The 11894-nt window shown below is 43.1% G+C and overlaps 2 pseudogenes; one reads left to right on the top strand and one right to left on the bottom strand.

The window, feature by feature from the left end:
- Nucleotides 1–3419: 3419 nt before the first annotated feature.
- On the top strand, nt 3420–3924 carry LOC101597128 (annotated as a pseudogene).
- An 818-nt stretch (nt 3925–4742) lies between these two features.
- On the bottom strand, nt 4743–7304 carry LOC101597417 (annotated as a pseudogene).
- Between the last annotated feature and the right edge of the window lie 4590 nt (nt 7305–11894).

Genomic DNA, 11894 nt, shown 5'->3' with positions numbered 1-11894 from the left:
GAGAGAGAGTGTGCCAGGGCCTCCACCTGCTACAAATGAACTTCAGATGTGTGCACCACTTTGTGTAACTTTTTGTAGGTACTGGGGAATTGAACATGGGTCCTTTGGCTTTGTAGACAACTGCCTTCAGTGCTGAACCATCTCTGCAACCCCAACATTTTTTTAATGTTTTTTTTTTTATTGGGGAGAGAGAGAGAGGAAGGGAGGGAAGGAGGGGGGAGGGAGAGAGAGAGAGAATATGGGCACACCAGGGTCTCTAGCCACTGCAAACAAACTCCAGATGTATGCACCACCTTGTGTATTCTTAACTGCTAAGCCATCTCTTCAGCCCTTATTTTTATTTTTGACACAGTAATTGTGTGTATTTATGCGTATGATATGATGCTGTAATGATGCATACACATAGTGTATTGATTATATTTCTTTCTCTCTCTCTTTTTTTTTTTTCTTTTGAGATAGGGTTTCGCTCTAGCCCAAGCTGACCTGGAATTCACTACTTAATCTCAGGGTGGCCTTGAACTCACAGCAACCCTCCTACCTGTACCTCCTGAGTGCTGGGATTAAAGGCATGCGCCACCATGCCCAGTTCGTGATTATATTTCTTTTGGACAGCTTTGGCCTATAGCTTTGCCTGTGAATTAATTTCTAAAGAGGCAACTCCTTGAAGTACTGTGATTTCATGTTTGTCAGCCATCTACTTTCAATTACTGTGTTGCATGTGAAGATTTGAGGAATCTACTATACTAAATTATTACTATGGGAGACCTCCTAGTGACTGCTTTGCAGATTTCTGTCCAGGGGCCAAGTCTTACTTGCAGAGGTCATTTTTAAACAGAAAGTGAAAGTTTCTAAAAGGACAGCCTGGGGTATTGTGGGAATTTTGGGTCCCATGTTTCTGGCTGTAACTGCTTAACAGGCTCCTAGGCCTACCCTAATATCAGAAAACCTTGGGTAATGATTGTCGTGCCCATTGCCACCAATCCTTACTCATCTTCATATACTTTCTTTTATTTTTATTTTTTTGAGGTAGGGTTTCACTCTAGCCCAGACTGACCTCTCACTCACTATGTAGCCCAGACTGGTCTCTCAAATTCATGGATCATCCTACCTCTACCTCCAGAGTGCTTAGATTAAAGGCATGCACCACCACATCTGGATATTTTTTTATTTATTTGAGAAAGATATATATGTATATATAAAGAATGACTGTGCCAGGGCCTCTAGCCACTGCAAATGAACTCCAGATGTGTATGCTACCTTGTGCATCTGGCTTTATATGGTGGGGAATCAAACCCAGTTCCTTAGGCTTTGCAGGCACCTGCCTTAACCACTGAGCAATCTCTAGCCCCACACCTGGCTTTTTTGTTTTTCATTTATTTTCTGTCTTCATTTAGTTTCTACCCTTACATCAGGGCTCACAAAATTGGTGACTCCTCCAAAAAGTGTAGTACCAACAGTAATTAAGAATATTTTGTCTACAGAGACTCAATAATAGTAGTAGGAGAGGTTTAAACCCCTTTGGTACCATCCTGAATTTTTTAGACAGCAAGCTGTCAGATGCCTTGTGAGGTCATTCAGAGACAAGAATTAAGCATCCACCTTGGTTGATAATTTGAGAAATGAGGCTCATCAATGATCAGATACATGTTGAGTAGGCACTTTGTGGAAATAACCAGTAAGTGTTGTGAAGGGCCATGAAGAGAACAGTTTGTGACTTTAGAAGAGTGCTGTTGACTGGCTGTTAACAGTGCCATAGTGTATAACATGTAGCTAAATGAGTGTGGTGCCATTGTGGCGTGCCGCAATAGGAATGAATTCATGTCACAGATGGAGGAATAGAAGCAGTGAGAATAGTGGGCCCTGCAGAAAAATGGGATATAATTATGTTTCTGGAAGGTTAGTGCAAGCTTTGATATTGTGCCCTTTAGGGAATTTGGAAACCTTCATGGCAGTACTGCAGCCACAAGGATATTGTAGATTCATAGAAGACCATCAGAAATATTATATGTGGCTCGTGAGAGGTGATCATTTGTTTGGAAGTTAACTGTTTTGGAGGGGTTGGTTTCCTGGGAAAAGCTCTTGCTGTGTAGCCTATGTGCACATGAACATGAGATCTTCCTTTCTCAGCCAGTGTGGAATTGTGCCCAGCTACAATTCCTCATTTTTCATTTGTGATGAGTCACTATGAGGGAAGCCTTTTGGTTGGTCAGGGTTTTGTTGTGGTGGTAGTTGTTTGAGATAGGGTCTTGTTATGTTGCTCAGGCTGGGTTGAATTGGCTTCAGATTCTGGGCACTTCTCCTGCTTCAGCCTCCTGGGCATGAGTGCTGGGATTACAGGTGTGAATACTACATCTGGCCTTAACTGGTATATTTTTTGACTATTCTAAGAGGATATGATACAGCAGTAAACTCAGAATTAAATTGATTTGTGAGCAAATGATTAGAGTCAAAGTCCAGGGATAAATGTGATCTAGGGCAAAATCAGAAAGTATAATAACTGTGCCACAGCAGAGACATTGGAAGCATTTATGTGGAGTACACGTAGGAAGGGGAAATGCCCATCAAAGAGAACAGAAATGTTTTGGTTCATTTATTTGTTAGTTTTTGGTCTCCTGGAGTCTTCCAAACGAACCTGTGATACGGAGCAGAGCTCATGATGCCTGTATCACTCAGTATATGTCTGTGAAAGGGTAGATGCTTGTTAGCTTTTGTCACACTTATCTGCTGCAAGGCACCACACTGAGTAGAGGCCAGTCCTTGATATAGGTGAAAATGTAGCCCCTGCCCCCTTCTGAGATTCCTCCTGGCTGATGCTGCTCTTGAATGTCAGTGCTGGCTTTGAGGGTAGTTTTCCTTTTCCTTGCTCTTGAGCCAATCTGCCCCTGAAGGAGAAAAGTTTGTAGCCTTCCTCTGGGGTCCCACAGTCTCTGGCAGGCCTAACTTAGTTTTTAAACTCAATGTAGCAGAGTTAGCAGTTGTGTGTGCTGCATGCTTCTAAGAAAGTGGATGCTGGCATTTGAGCAGTTTCACTTGCAGGACATTGGCATGTTATGTAATACTGTCAGTAAATTGTACCCTGACTTTCAAGTTAGAAAACTAATCACTAAAATTAAAAAAAAAGAAGAAAACTAATTACATTGTAACCAAAAGGGCAGTGAATTTAAAGTACAGTTTTAAACTATGTTGACTTACAGGCAGCTGGTTTCTTAGTATATCCAATTATTTAGTATATAGTCAGTATTTTTAAAATATTTATTTTGGGAAAAAGGCAGAGAGAGAGAGACAGAGAGAAAGAATAAGAATAGTTGTATCCTCTATCGCTCGTTATCTTCCTTCCTGCTTTGCCCGCTTCTCCAGCACTATGGGGCAGAGCCTCCTTTCGGCCAGCATTACCTGAGCATCCCGGAAGCCACTCCACAATGGAAAAGGATCAGGAACTAGAGAGAAAAATATCAGGCTTGAAGACCTCACTAGCAGAAGGAGAGAGGAAGACAGCCCTGGAAATGGTCCAGGCAGCTGGAACAGATAGACTCTGTGACATGTATTGCACAAGGAGGACCGTACCCTAGGAAGTTGTCTGCATTACATGATCATGAAGAACCCAGAGGTAGAATTTTGTGGTTACGCTACCACCCATCCTTTAGAGAACAAAATTAATTGCTCATTCAGACATGGGGTGCACTTCCAGCTATTGAGCCATTTCAGAAAGGCCTAAACAAGCTCATGAGTGTCTGTCAACATGTCCTTGGTAAGTTTGAGGCCAGCGTAAAGGACTATAAAGATAAAAAGGCAAGCAGAAATGAGCACACATTTCTAGTCCCTTACGCAGGATACAAGGATCCTCATGAACCTATAGAAGCCAGAATTACAACTTGTGATTACAGATGCTTTCTTCTTCACAAAGATAATGGTTCTAGCTGTTGACCCATTACAATTGCTGAAATTTCTGCAAGAGCTTTTGTGTTTGCCTAATAAATTCTCACTCTTGTTTAAAAAAAAAAAACAAGGGCTGGAGAGATGGCTTAGCGGTTAAGCACTTGCCTATGAAGCCTAAGGACCCTGGTTCAAGGCTCGATTCCCCAGGACCCACATTAGCCTGATGTACAAGGGGGTGTACTCATGGGTCACCTTCATTGTGTGGTGTCAGTGGGCAACAAGGTTGATATTTTCATTTAGGTTCTATTCACAATGTGCTTTGAATTTATTTTCTGTAATAGCCACTTGGAACTGGAGTGAGAAGCTGGTTACTTGCTTGCAGTACATCAAAACTCAAAGGATTGAATCTTTTTCGAGTGCTCTGTGCAGGTTCATTCTGCCTACTAGATTAAAAAAGATCTATCTATCTATGTATATATGTACATGTATATGCACACACACACATACATACACACACATATATATACACATGCATGTATATATATGCATATATACATACATACATATATGTATCTTTTTTTTTTAAAGCTAGAATGATCTGTTAATAGTTGAAAATACAGCTCCAGTGCCAGCATGTCAGTGACCTGGCACTGCCAGCCTTACCCATCTACTGGGATACCTGAACCATGTGCACTTGCAGACCAGTTATTTAAAGAATAAATAAATAAAAATGAAGAAGCAAAGTTCCTTAACTTAGAAAACTCATATATACCTTGCATTCAGAGCCATGTGGAGGCTTAATTAAAAAATATCAACTTATTAGAATGCATTTTCTACCCTGAAAAAATCAGACGCATCACCTCCAGTTAAGCACCAACCTAAAATAAGGTTTATATTAGTTAAATCCTGAAAAAAAAAATGTTTTTTCAAGAGGGGAAAAATCCAACTCACAAAAGAAAAATAACTCGAAGGCATCCCATGGACCTCCTAGACACTGCAAGCTCCTAACCAGCGGCTCAGGGGAGTTTCTTTTGTGGTGAATACACTCTTTGTGACCCCTCCCAGGTATCCAGTTTTCACTGAGGAGACTTGGGGGAGTGTTCTGTTCTCTGCTGAGACGCTTCCCAACAGCTGGTGGTGAGGGTCGCCGCCCAGGCTGCCTGCTCTGGTCTTTGGGGGCTCCAGGAGTGGACTTGAGGGCAGGTGGTTCCCTGTATCTCTCCACAGGCTCGCAAGCTGCTTCTCTTCTTTCCCACAACCGACAGTGCTTGGCTTCTGTTCTTTTGAGGGTTGCAATGGGGAGGAAGGAGGCTCTTTACGCGTTCTCTGACAAATCTCTGCGTAAGTGGGCTTTCGCAATTCTGTGGCAGCTCTGTTTACCTGCACTGATTTACATGCAGTCTTAGTAGGGGTAGAAGGGTTTCCCTCTGCTTTTCTGACACTTTGGGATCCTCAGGCAAATGGGTTGGGAAGGGGAACGTTCATAGGCTGCTGAGAGCACACAGGGGGCTGGCACCCAGGGCTCTCTGGGGACCACTACAGGAATGGTGTTTGTACTTGCATCTGCAATGAGGCTTCTTTCTTTTGAAGATCCTATTACCAAGCCTGATAGCCTATTTTCAAACAAGTCTTCTGTTTTCAAATTGCCTGCAGCTCCAGGTAATGGAGGGAAGTTGGACAGCCCCAGTTCAAAGCTTGGTGATGGAGGCTTTGGTGGCATTGGAGACTGAGTCTGGCTGCTTGTAAACTTCTCTCTTTTCTTCCGGTAGCCAAAGGAATTTTTCTTTCCTGTTCCTACACCAGGAGAGGATTCAAGACTACTTGGCTCCACACGCCCAGTTCCAGTCTCTCGGCATAAGCTGAAGGGTTTTGTATTTGTGTTCTACTTTGCCCTGCTTGCCTTGTCTGTGGGCTCCAGACACCATTAATTAATCGCTCTGCAGTGAAGTTAAATATTGAAGGACTTTCTAGCAGCCCAGGCCCTCTCTCTGCACTAGGAATCGCTTGGCGCACATGAGACTTACTAGGATTCCTGCTTCTAGGAGGAATCTGAGTCTGAGTGATGTCAGAGGAGACACCACAGGTCTGAAGGTTGGAGACGTAAACCCATCATAAATCTAGTACTTGGAAACGGAGTTACCAAGGGTGGATCGAGATAACTATGTTGTTGACCATGTTTGGGGCATGATCAGGCTGTACAGAGTAAACTGCTGCTGAGGACTGTACACAGGAAGTAAGTAAAAAGATGTTGCGTAACGCTGCTGTGTGTAAAGGCTCATGTCGAGAGGTCTAAATCCATTCTTTGGCAAAAATGTGTTTATAGCTATTATTGCCCTTTTATCCATGCCTTAATGGGCTTTCCTTGAAAAGTTTTGACTTCTTCTGGTAGGTATTTGTAAGCCTGCTGTGCATCAGCTTCTGTTTCAAATGTAATAAACCAATTATCATTATAGGCAAATTCAGAGTTTATAAATTTCGATAAATTATCTCCTTTAAAGAGTGCTTCTATTTCTTCCACAGGGTTAGATTCAGATATTTCACATAATATAACTATGCAACAGTTTTGATTTGGCCTTACTTCTTCACCCTTCTCATCAACTTGGACTAAGGGTAAAGATCTTAGCACTTCAGCAATCAAATCCACAACAGTACTGAGTTTCTTGATATGGTCAAGGTTAGCTACTGTTGTGATTGGCACATACTGGTCACTATCCATCCGTGATACATGTCACTTGCAAGATTCTCCCTTTGTGCATCTGGCCAGTGTGGGATCTGGAGAGCAGAACATGGGTCCTTAGGCTTCACGGGCAAGTACCTTAACCGCTAAGCCATCTCTCCAGCCCCCAACTTATCTTTGAAGTGCCTTTGTCAGACACCTTTATGAAGTCATCATGGCTCCAAAGAGAACGCTTGAAAAATCTAGACAAGCAGAATTCCAATGTTTTCTTAAGCACTTCTCGGGGATTTCATGGTTTTCTGGCTGAGATTCATTTCCTCCTGTTTCACTGTGTTCAGGCATTCTCTGAGTTCATTCTCTGAGTGATCCAGAGTCAAAGTGTTCATGTCTACTGGGTCTGACTCTTGTAAGTCTGGTAATGCCACATTCTCATGGCTTTTGTCACCATCTCCATTTGCATCCAATCCTCCCCCCCTCACTGCAGTCTGCAGGATGGCTGGCTGCCTCCTCCCCCGCGGCATTCACACCAACAGCTGCATTACTTGCTTCCAAATGTATCATGAGACCCCATACTTTTGCACTGGGGTTTAGCTCTTTGAAACCTTAGTTGTTGGTACCTGACTCAGAGCTGGGATGGAATTTGAGAAGTCTGAGATACAGGACCATTCATCAGATGAGAGCTGTCCCTGCCCTCCTGGACTCGCTGTGCCTGCGGTTCAGCCATAACTTTAGTGTCCTGATCAAAAGTCATGGGATCCCCTGGGAGAAGTTAAATGCTAACCTCAGGATGCTGTCAGCACCCCCGCCCCGCCCGACCGCCGCGCGGCCTCCTCACCGCAGCCCTGGTGCCCGGGGACCAGGACGGCCGAGGAGAGAGACGGCACGATGCCGGCCGGGCCGGAGACAGGAAAGAAGAGAGGTATGCGGGCTGGCAGCAGCAGCGGATTCTTCCCCTTTCTGGCCCAAAGATGTCTCAACCTCGAGAATCCAAATCACCAATGCTCCTTCCTGTTTGCATGAGAACACACAGCTCCCACTCCCCCCAGTCATCTTTTTTAAGATAGAGTCTCTCACTGGCCCAGAGCTCACCAAGTAGGCTAGACTAGCTGGTCAGTGAGCCCCAGGGATGCTCCTGTCTCCATCTCCCCAGCACCAGGGTTACAGGCCCACACCACTGTGCCTAGCATTTACATGGTATCAGGGATCAAACTCAATTCCTAATCCTTCCAAGGAAAGCATTTCACAAACTGAACCATCTTGTCTCTGGTTTGCATTTTGGAGACAGTGCCTCACTGTAGCTCAGGGTGATCTTGAACTCATTGCAGCCTTCCTGCCTCAGCCTTCCACACTGAGATTGCATACATGAGGCCCCATCTGCAGCTGCTTTGTTACTTCAGCGGAAGAAACCAGTTTAACATCTTTTTCTCTTTGGAGGAAACTGTGCTCTGCTTCTGCTTTTCTTTCACCCTCTCTTACTGTATGATGTACATTATTACTGTGACCTGGGTACTTGTGGTCACCTGGTTTTTGGTTGTTTTATTTTTTTCCTGAGGTAGAGTCTTGCTTGAGCCCAGGGTGACCTGGAATTCACTATGTACTCTCAAGCTGGCCTTGAACTCACAGCTATTCTCCCACTTCTGCCTCCAGAGAGCTGTGATGAAAGGCATGCACCACCATGTCCAGCTAATTTAATTCTTACAGAAAAACATTTGAGGAAGAAAATATTCCTGATATATTTTGTTGTTGTCGTTTGTTTTGAGACAGGATCTCCTTAGCTCAGGCTGGCCTCAAACTCACTATGTAGCCAAGGATGACCTTGAACTAATGATCCTTCCACCTCCACTTCCCAAGTGCTACCATTGTAGGTTTGAATTCACATTATGCGGTGCTTGGGATCAAACCCATGGCTTGTGCACAATAGACAAGCATTCTACTATCTAAGTTACACCCCAAACCTAGACTGAATTTTTGAAAAAAAAAAAAAAAAAACATTTAGGGCTACAGAGATGCCCTAGCAGTTAAGACACTTGCCTGCACCAAAGGACCTCAGTTCAAATCCCCAGGACCCATGTAAGCCAGATGCACAAGGTGGCTCATGAGTCTGGAATTCTTTGTTTGAAGGGGCTGGAGGTCCTGGTGTGCCTATTCTCTTTCTTTTTTATTCTTTTGGTTGTTTGTTTGTTTGTTTGTTTTGAGGTAGAGTCTTGCTCTATCCCAGGCTGACCTAGAATTCACTGTGTAGTCTCAGGGTGGCCTTGAACTCATGGTGATCCTCCTACCTCTGCCTCTTGAGTGCTGGGATTAAAGGTGTGTGCCACCACATCCAGCCCATTCTCTTTCTCTCTGTCTGCCTCTTTATCTCTCTCATAACTAAAAATGTTTTTAAAAAATTAAAAAAATAAACATTTATAAAGAGTAACTTCCAAGAAAAGATAAAAACTATATGTTTGAAGCATTTATTATATCTAAAGTACCATTTAAAAATTTTTAAAAAACATTTTACTTTTATTTATTTTCAAGCAGAGAGAGACAGAAGAAGGCTTGCTAGGGGCTCTAGTCACTGCAAATGAACACCAGATGCACACACCACTTTGTACATCTGTCTTTATATGGGTACTGGAGAATTAAACCCGAGTCATTAGGCCTTACAGGCAAGGGCCTTAACAGCTGAGCCATATCTCCAGTCCCTGAAATACCATTTTTGAGGTGCTGGGGATTGAGCCCAGAGCCTCACAGATGCCAGGCAAGCCATACAGCTATCAGTCCTTTAATTTTATCTTGAGACAAGGACTTGCTAAGTTGCCCAGGGTGGTCTCACACTTTTCATCCTATTGCCTCAGCCTTTTGAGTGCTGAGACTACAGACATGTACCATTGTGCCTGGCAGAAAATACCTTTTTGAGAGCTCATATTTTTTCTCCTTGAGGTTATTTTAGAATGGCTCTGAGAGAATATTGAATATTCCAAAATACTGATTTTGCTAGGCTTTTAGAAAATACTATATTTACTGAGGGAAGTAGAGCCAAGGAAAGGCACCCACGTGGCTAGAGATCCTATGTGGAGAGCCTGGGGGGAAAAAAGCATGAAAAGAAAAGAGAAAAGAAAGTTCAAGGAGCTCCTTGCCATGTGGGGAGCTGAAGGGGATAAAAAACCCATGTAGAGAGTAAGGGCTAGGGGGCCCTCTCGGCTAGACTAGGATCTAGGCTAAGCCCCTCCCTAGGTCCTAGGTCAAGGAAGAAACTCACCCATAGCTCGTAGTTCCCAAGTGATCAGAGACTTGCTAGGTTTTTTTTTAAAAAAGTATTTTGAAGCTGGGCGTGGTGGCACACACCTTTAATCCCAGTACTTGGGAGGCAGAGGTAGGAGGATCGCCGTGAGTTCAAGGCTACTCTGAGACTCCATAGTGAATTCCAGGTCAGTCTGGGTTAGAGTGAGACCCTACCTCAAAAAATCAAGAAAAAAAAATTATTTGAGAAAGAAAGGGAAGGAGGAAGAAAGAGTGAAGTGAATATGGGTGTACCAGGACCTCCTGCCACTACAAATGAACTCCAAATACACGTGCCACATTGTGCATCTGGCTTTACATGGGAACTGGGGAAATGAACCTGGGTCAGCAACTTTGCAAGCAAGTGCCTTTAACCCTTAACCTATCTCCCCAGCCCCTTGGCTCATTTTCTTTAATCACTAAGCAATCAGCCTGTTTGTTTTCCCCTTCTGATGTTAGTTAGAAAACTGAAAGAGAAAAGTAAATTAAAAAGGGAACAATCTTGGTCTGGGGAGAGGGTTCAGTGGTAAAGTGCTTGCTTGTAAACATGAGGACCTGAGTTCACACCCCTGGAACCCACATAAAAAGGGACATGGTGGCACGTGCCTGTAATCCCAGCACTAGAGAGGTGGAGACAGTAGAATCCTTGGGTCTGGTTAGCTAATATAGCCAAATTGTTGAGTTGAGTGACAAATGATGTCTCAAAAAAGAAGGTGGTGCTGTAGGGATAGCTTAGCAGTTAAGGCGTTTGCCTGCAAAGCCAAAGGACCCAGGTTCCATTCCCCAGGACTCATGTTAGCCAGATGCACAAGAGGGTGCACACATCTGGAATTTGTTTGCAGTGACTGGAGGCCCTGAAGCACTCATTCTCATTCTCTCTCTTTCTCTGTCAAATAAATTAATTAAATTAAATGTTTATTTTTTTAAAAAAAGAAGATGGAAAGCAATTGAGGAAGACACCCAGTGTTGACCTCTGGTGTCATGTATGCACATGCACGTATATGAACATATATGTACACTACACACATTCAGAAAAAAAAAATCCCTTAGTTATGCCACCAAAAATGTTTGATAATTGTGTGAATGTTGGTGATAGCTGATACAGTGAATCTCAGCTTTGCAGTGTACTACACATTGACTTCACGTGAACTCTCTTGTCTTTTATGCTAAGTCATCTGCTGAGGGCTGGTCAACCAGTGACTAAGTACTCAGGGTTATTTAATTCTTTCCATAGTTACCCAACATCAAGCATGTCCACGTAAGGGGAGACTGCATCCTTTGCTGGCAGAACTTGTGGTCAGGAGATTGTAGGTGCTAATATTTCCATCCATCTTGATAGTTAAGCTCTCCAAAATTTTATTCTAAAACAATCAAAATCACTTTGTTCACATAACAGATGTTTATGATTTGGGTCAAAACAAGCCACTATTTCCAGGAAACTGTTGTTTTTGTATTTTAGTTTTCATTGCTCTCTTGTGTCTCATCTGTGAATTACATCAGTCAGCTGAGTCCTTGCTGGTGGTAACCTCTTCACCTCTAGTTAGTTTTGTACTTGGAGAAAGTTTTTAATTTCTGTAGGGATGAGTTACTTCATTAGATAATACTTTTTTAAAATCAGTTCAGTTTTATAGTTAATTGTTGACCTAAAGTCATGGTGCCCTCTCCTTTTTTTCTGACTCCTCCTGTGTCTCACTTATTTGGAAGCACAGTTCATACCTAATCTGCATATAATGACTCTGTGAAACTGAGCAAATGCCTAGTTGAAAACATGATTATTGAAAAAAATACCTGTCATGCTGGGCATGGTGGCGCATGCCTTTAATCCCAGCACTCAGGAGGCAGAGGTAGGAGGATCGCCATTGGTTCAAGGCCACCCTGAGACTACATAGTTAATTCCAGGTCAGCCTGAACCAGAGTGAGATCCTGCCTCGAAAAACCAAAAAAAAAAAAAAAATCTGTCAAGCTTGAGACTTTACGACTGATGGAAAAAAACAGAATGAATCATTTTTTCAAATATTTATTTATTGAAGAGAGAGAGAGAAGAAAAGGTAGAGAGAAAATCGTGCATTAGGGTCTT

This window comes from Jaculus jaculus, chromosome 5 (genome assembly GCF_020740685.1).
Source record: "Jaculus jaculus isolate mJacJac1 chromosome 5, mJacJac1.mat.Y.cur, whole genome shotgun sequence".
NCBI lineage: Eukaryota > Metazoa > Chordata > Mammalia > Rodentia > Dipodidae > Jaculus > Jaculus jaculus.
This window is presented reverse-complemented; position numbering and strand designations above follow the sequence as displayed.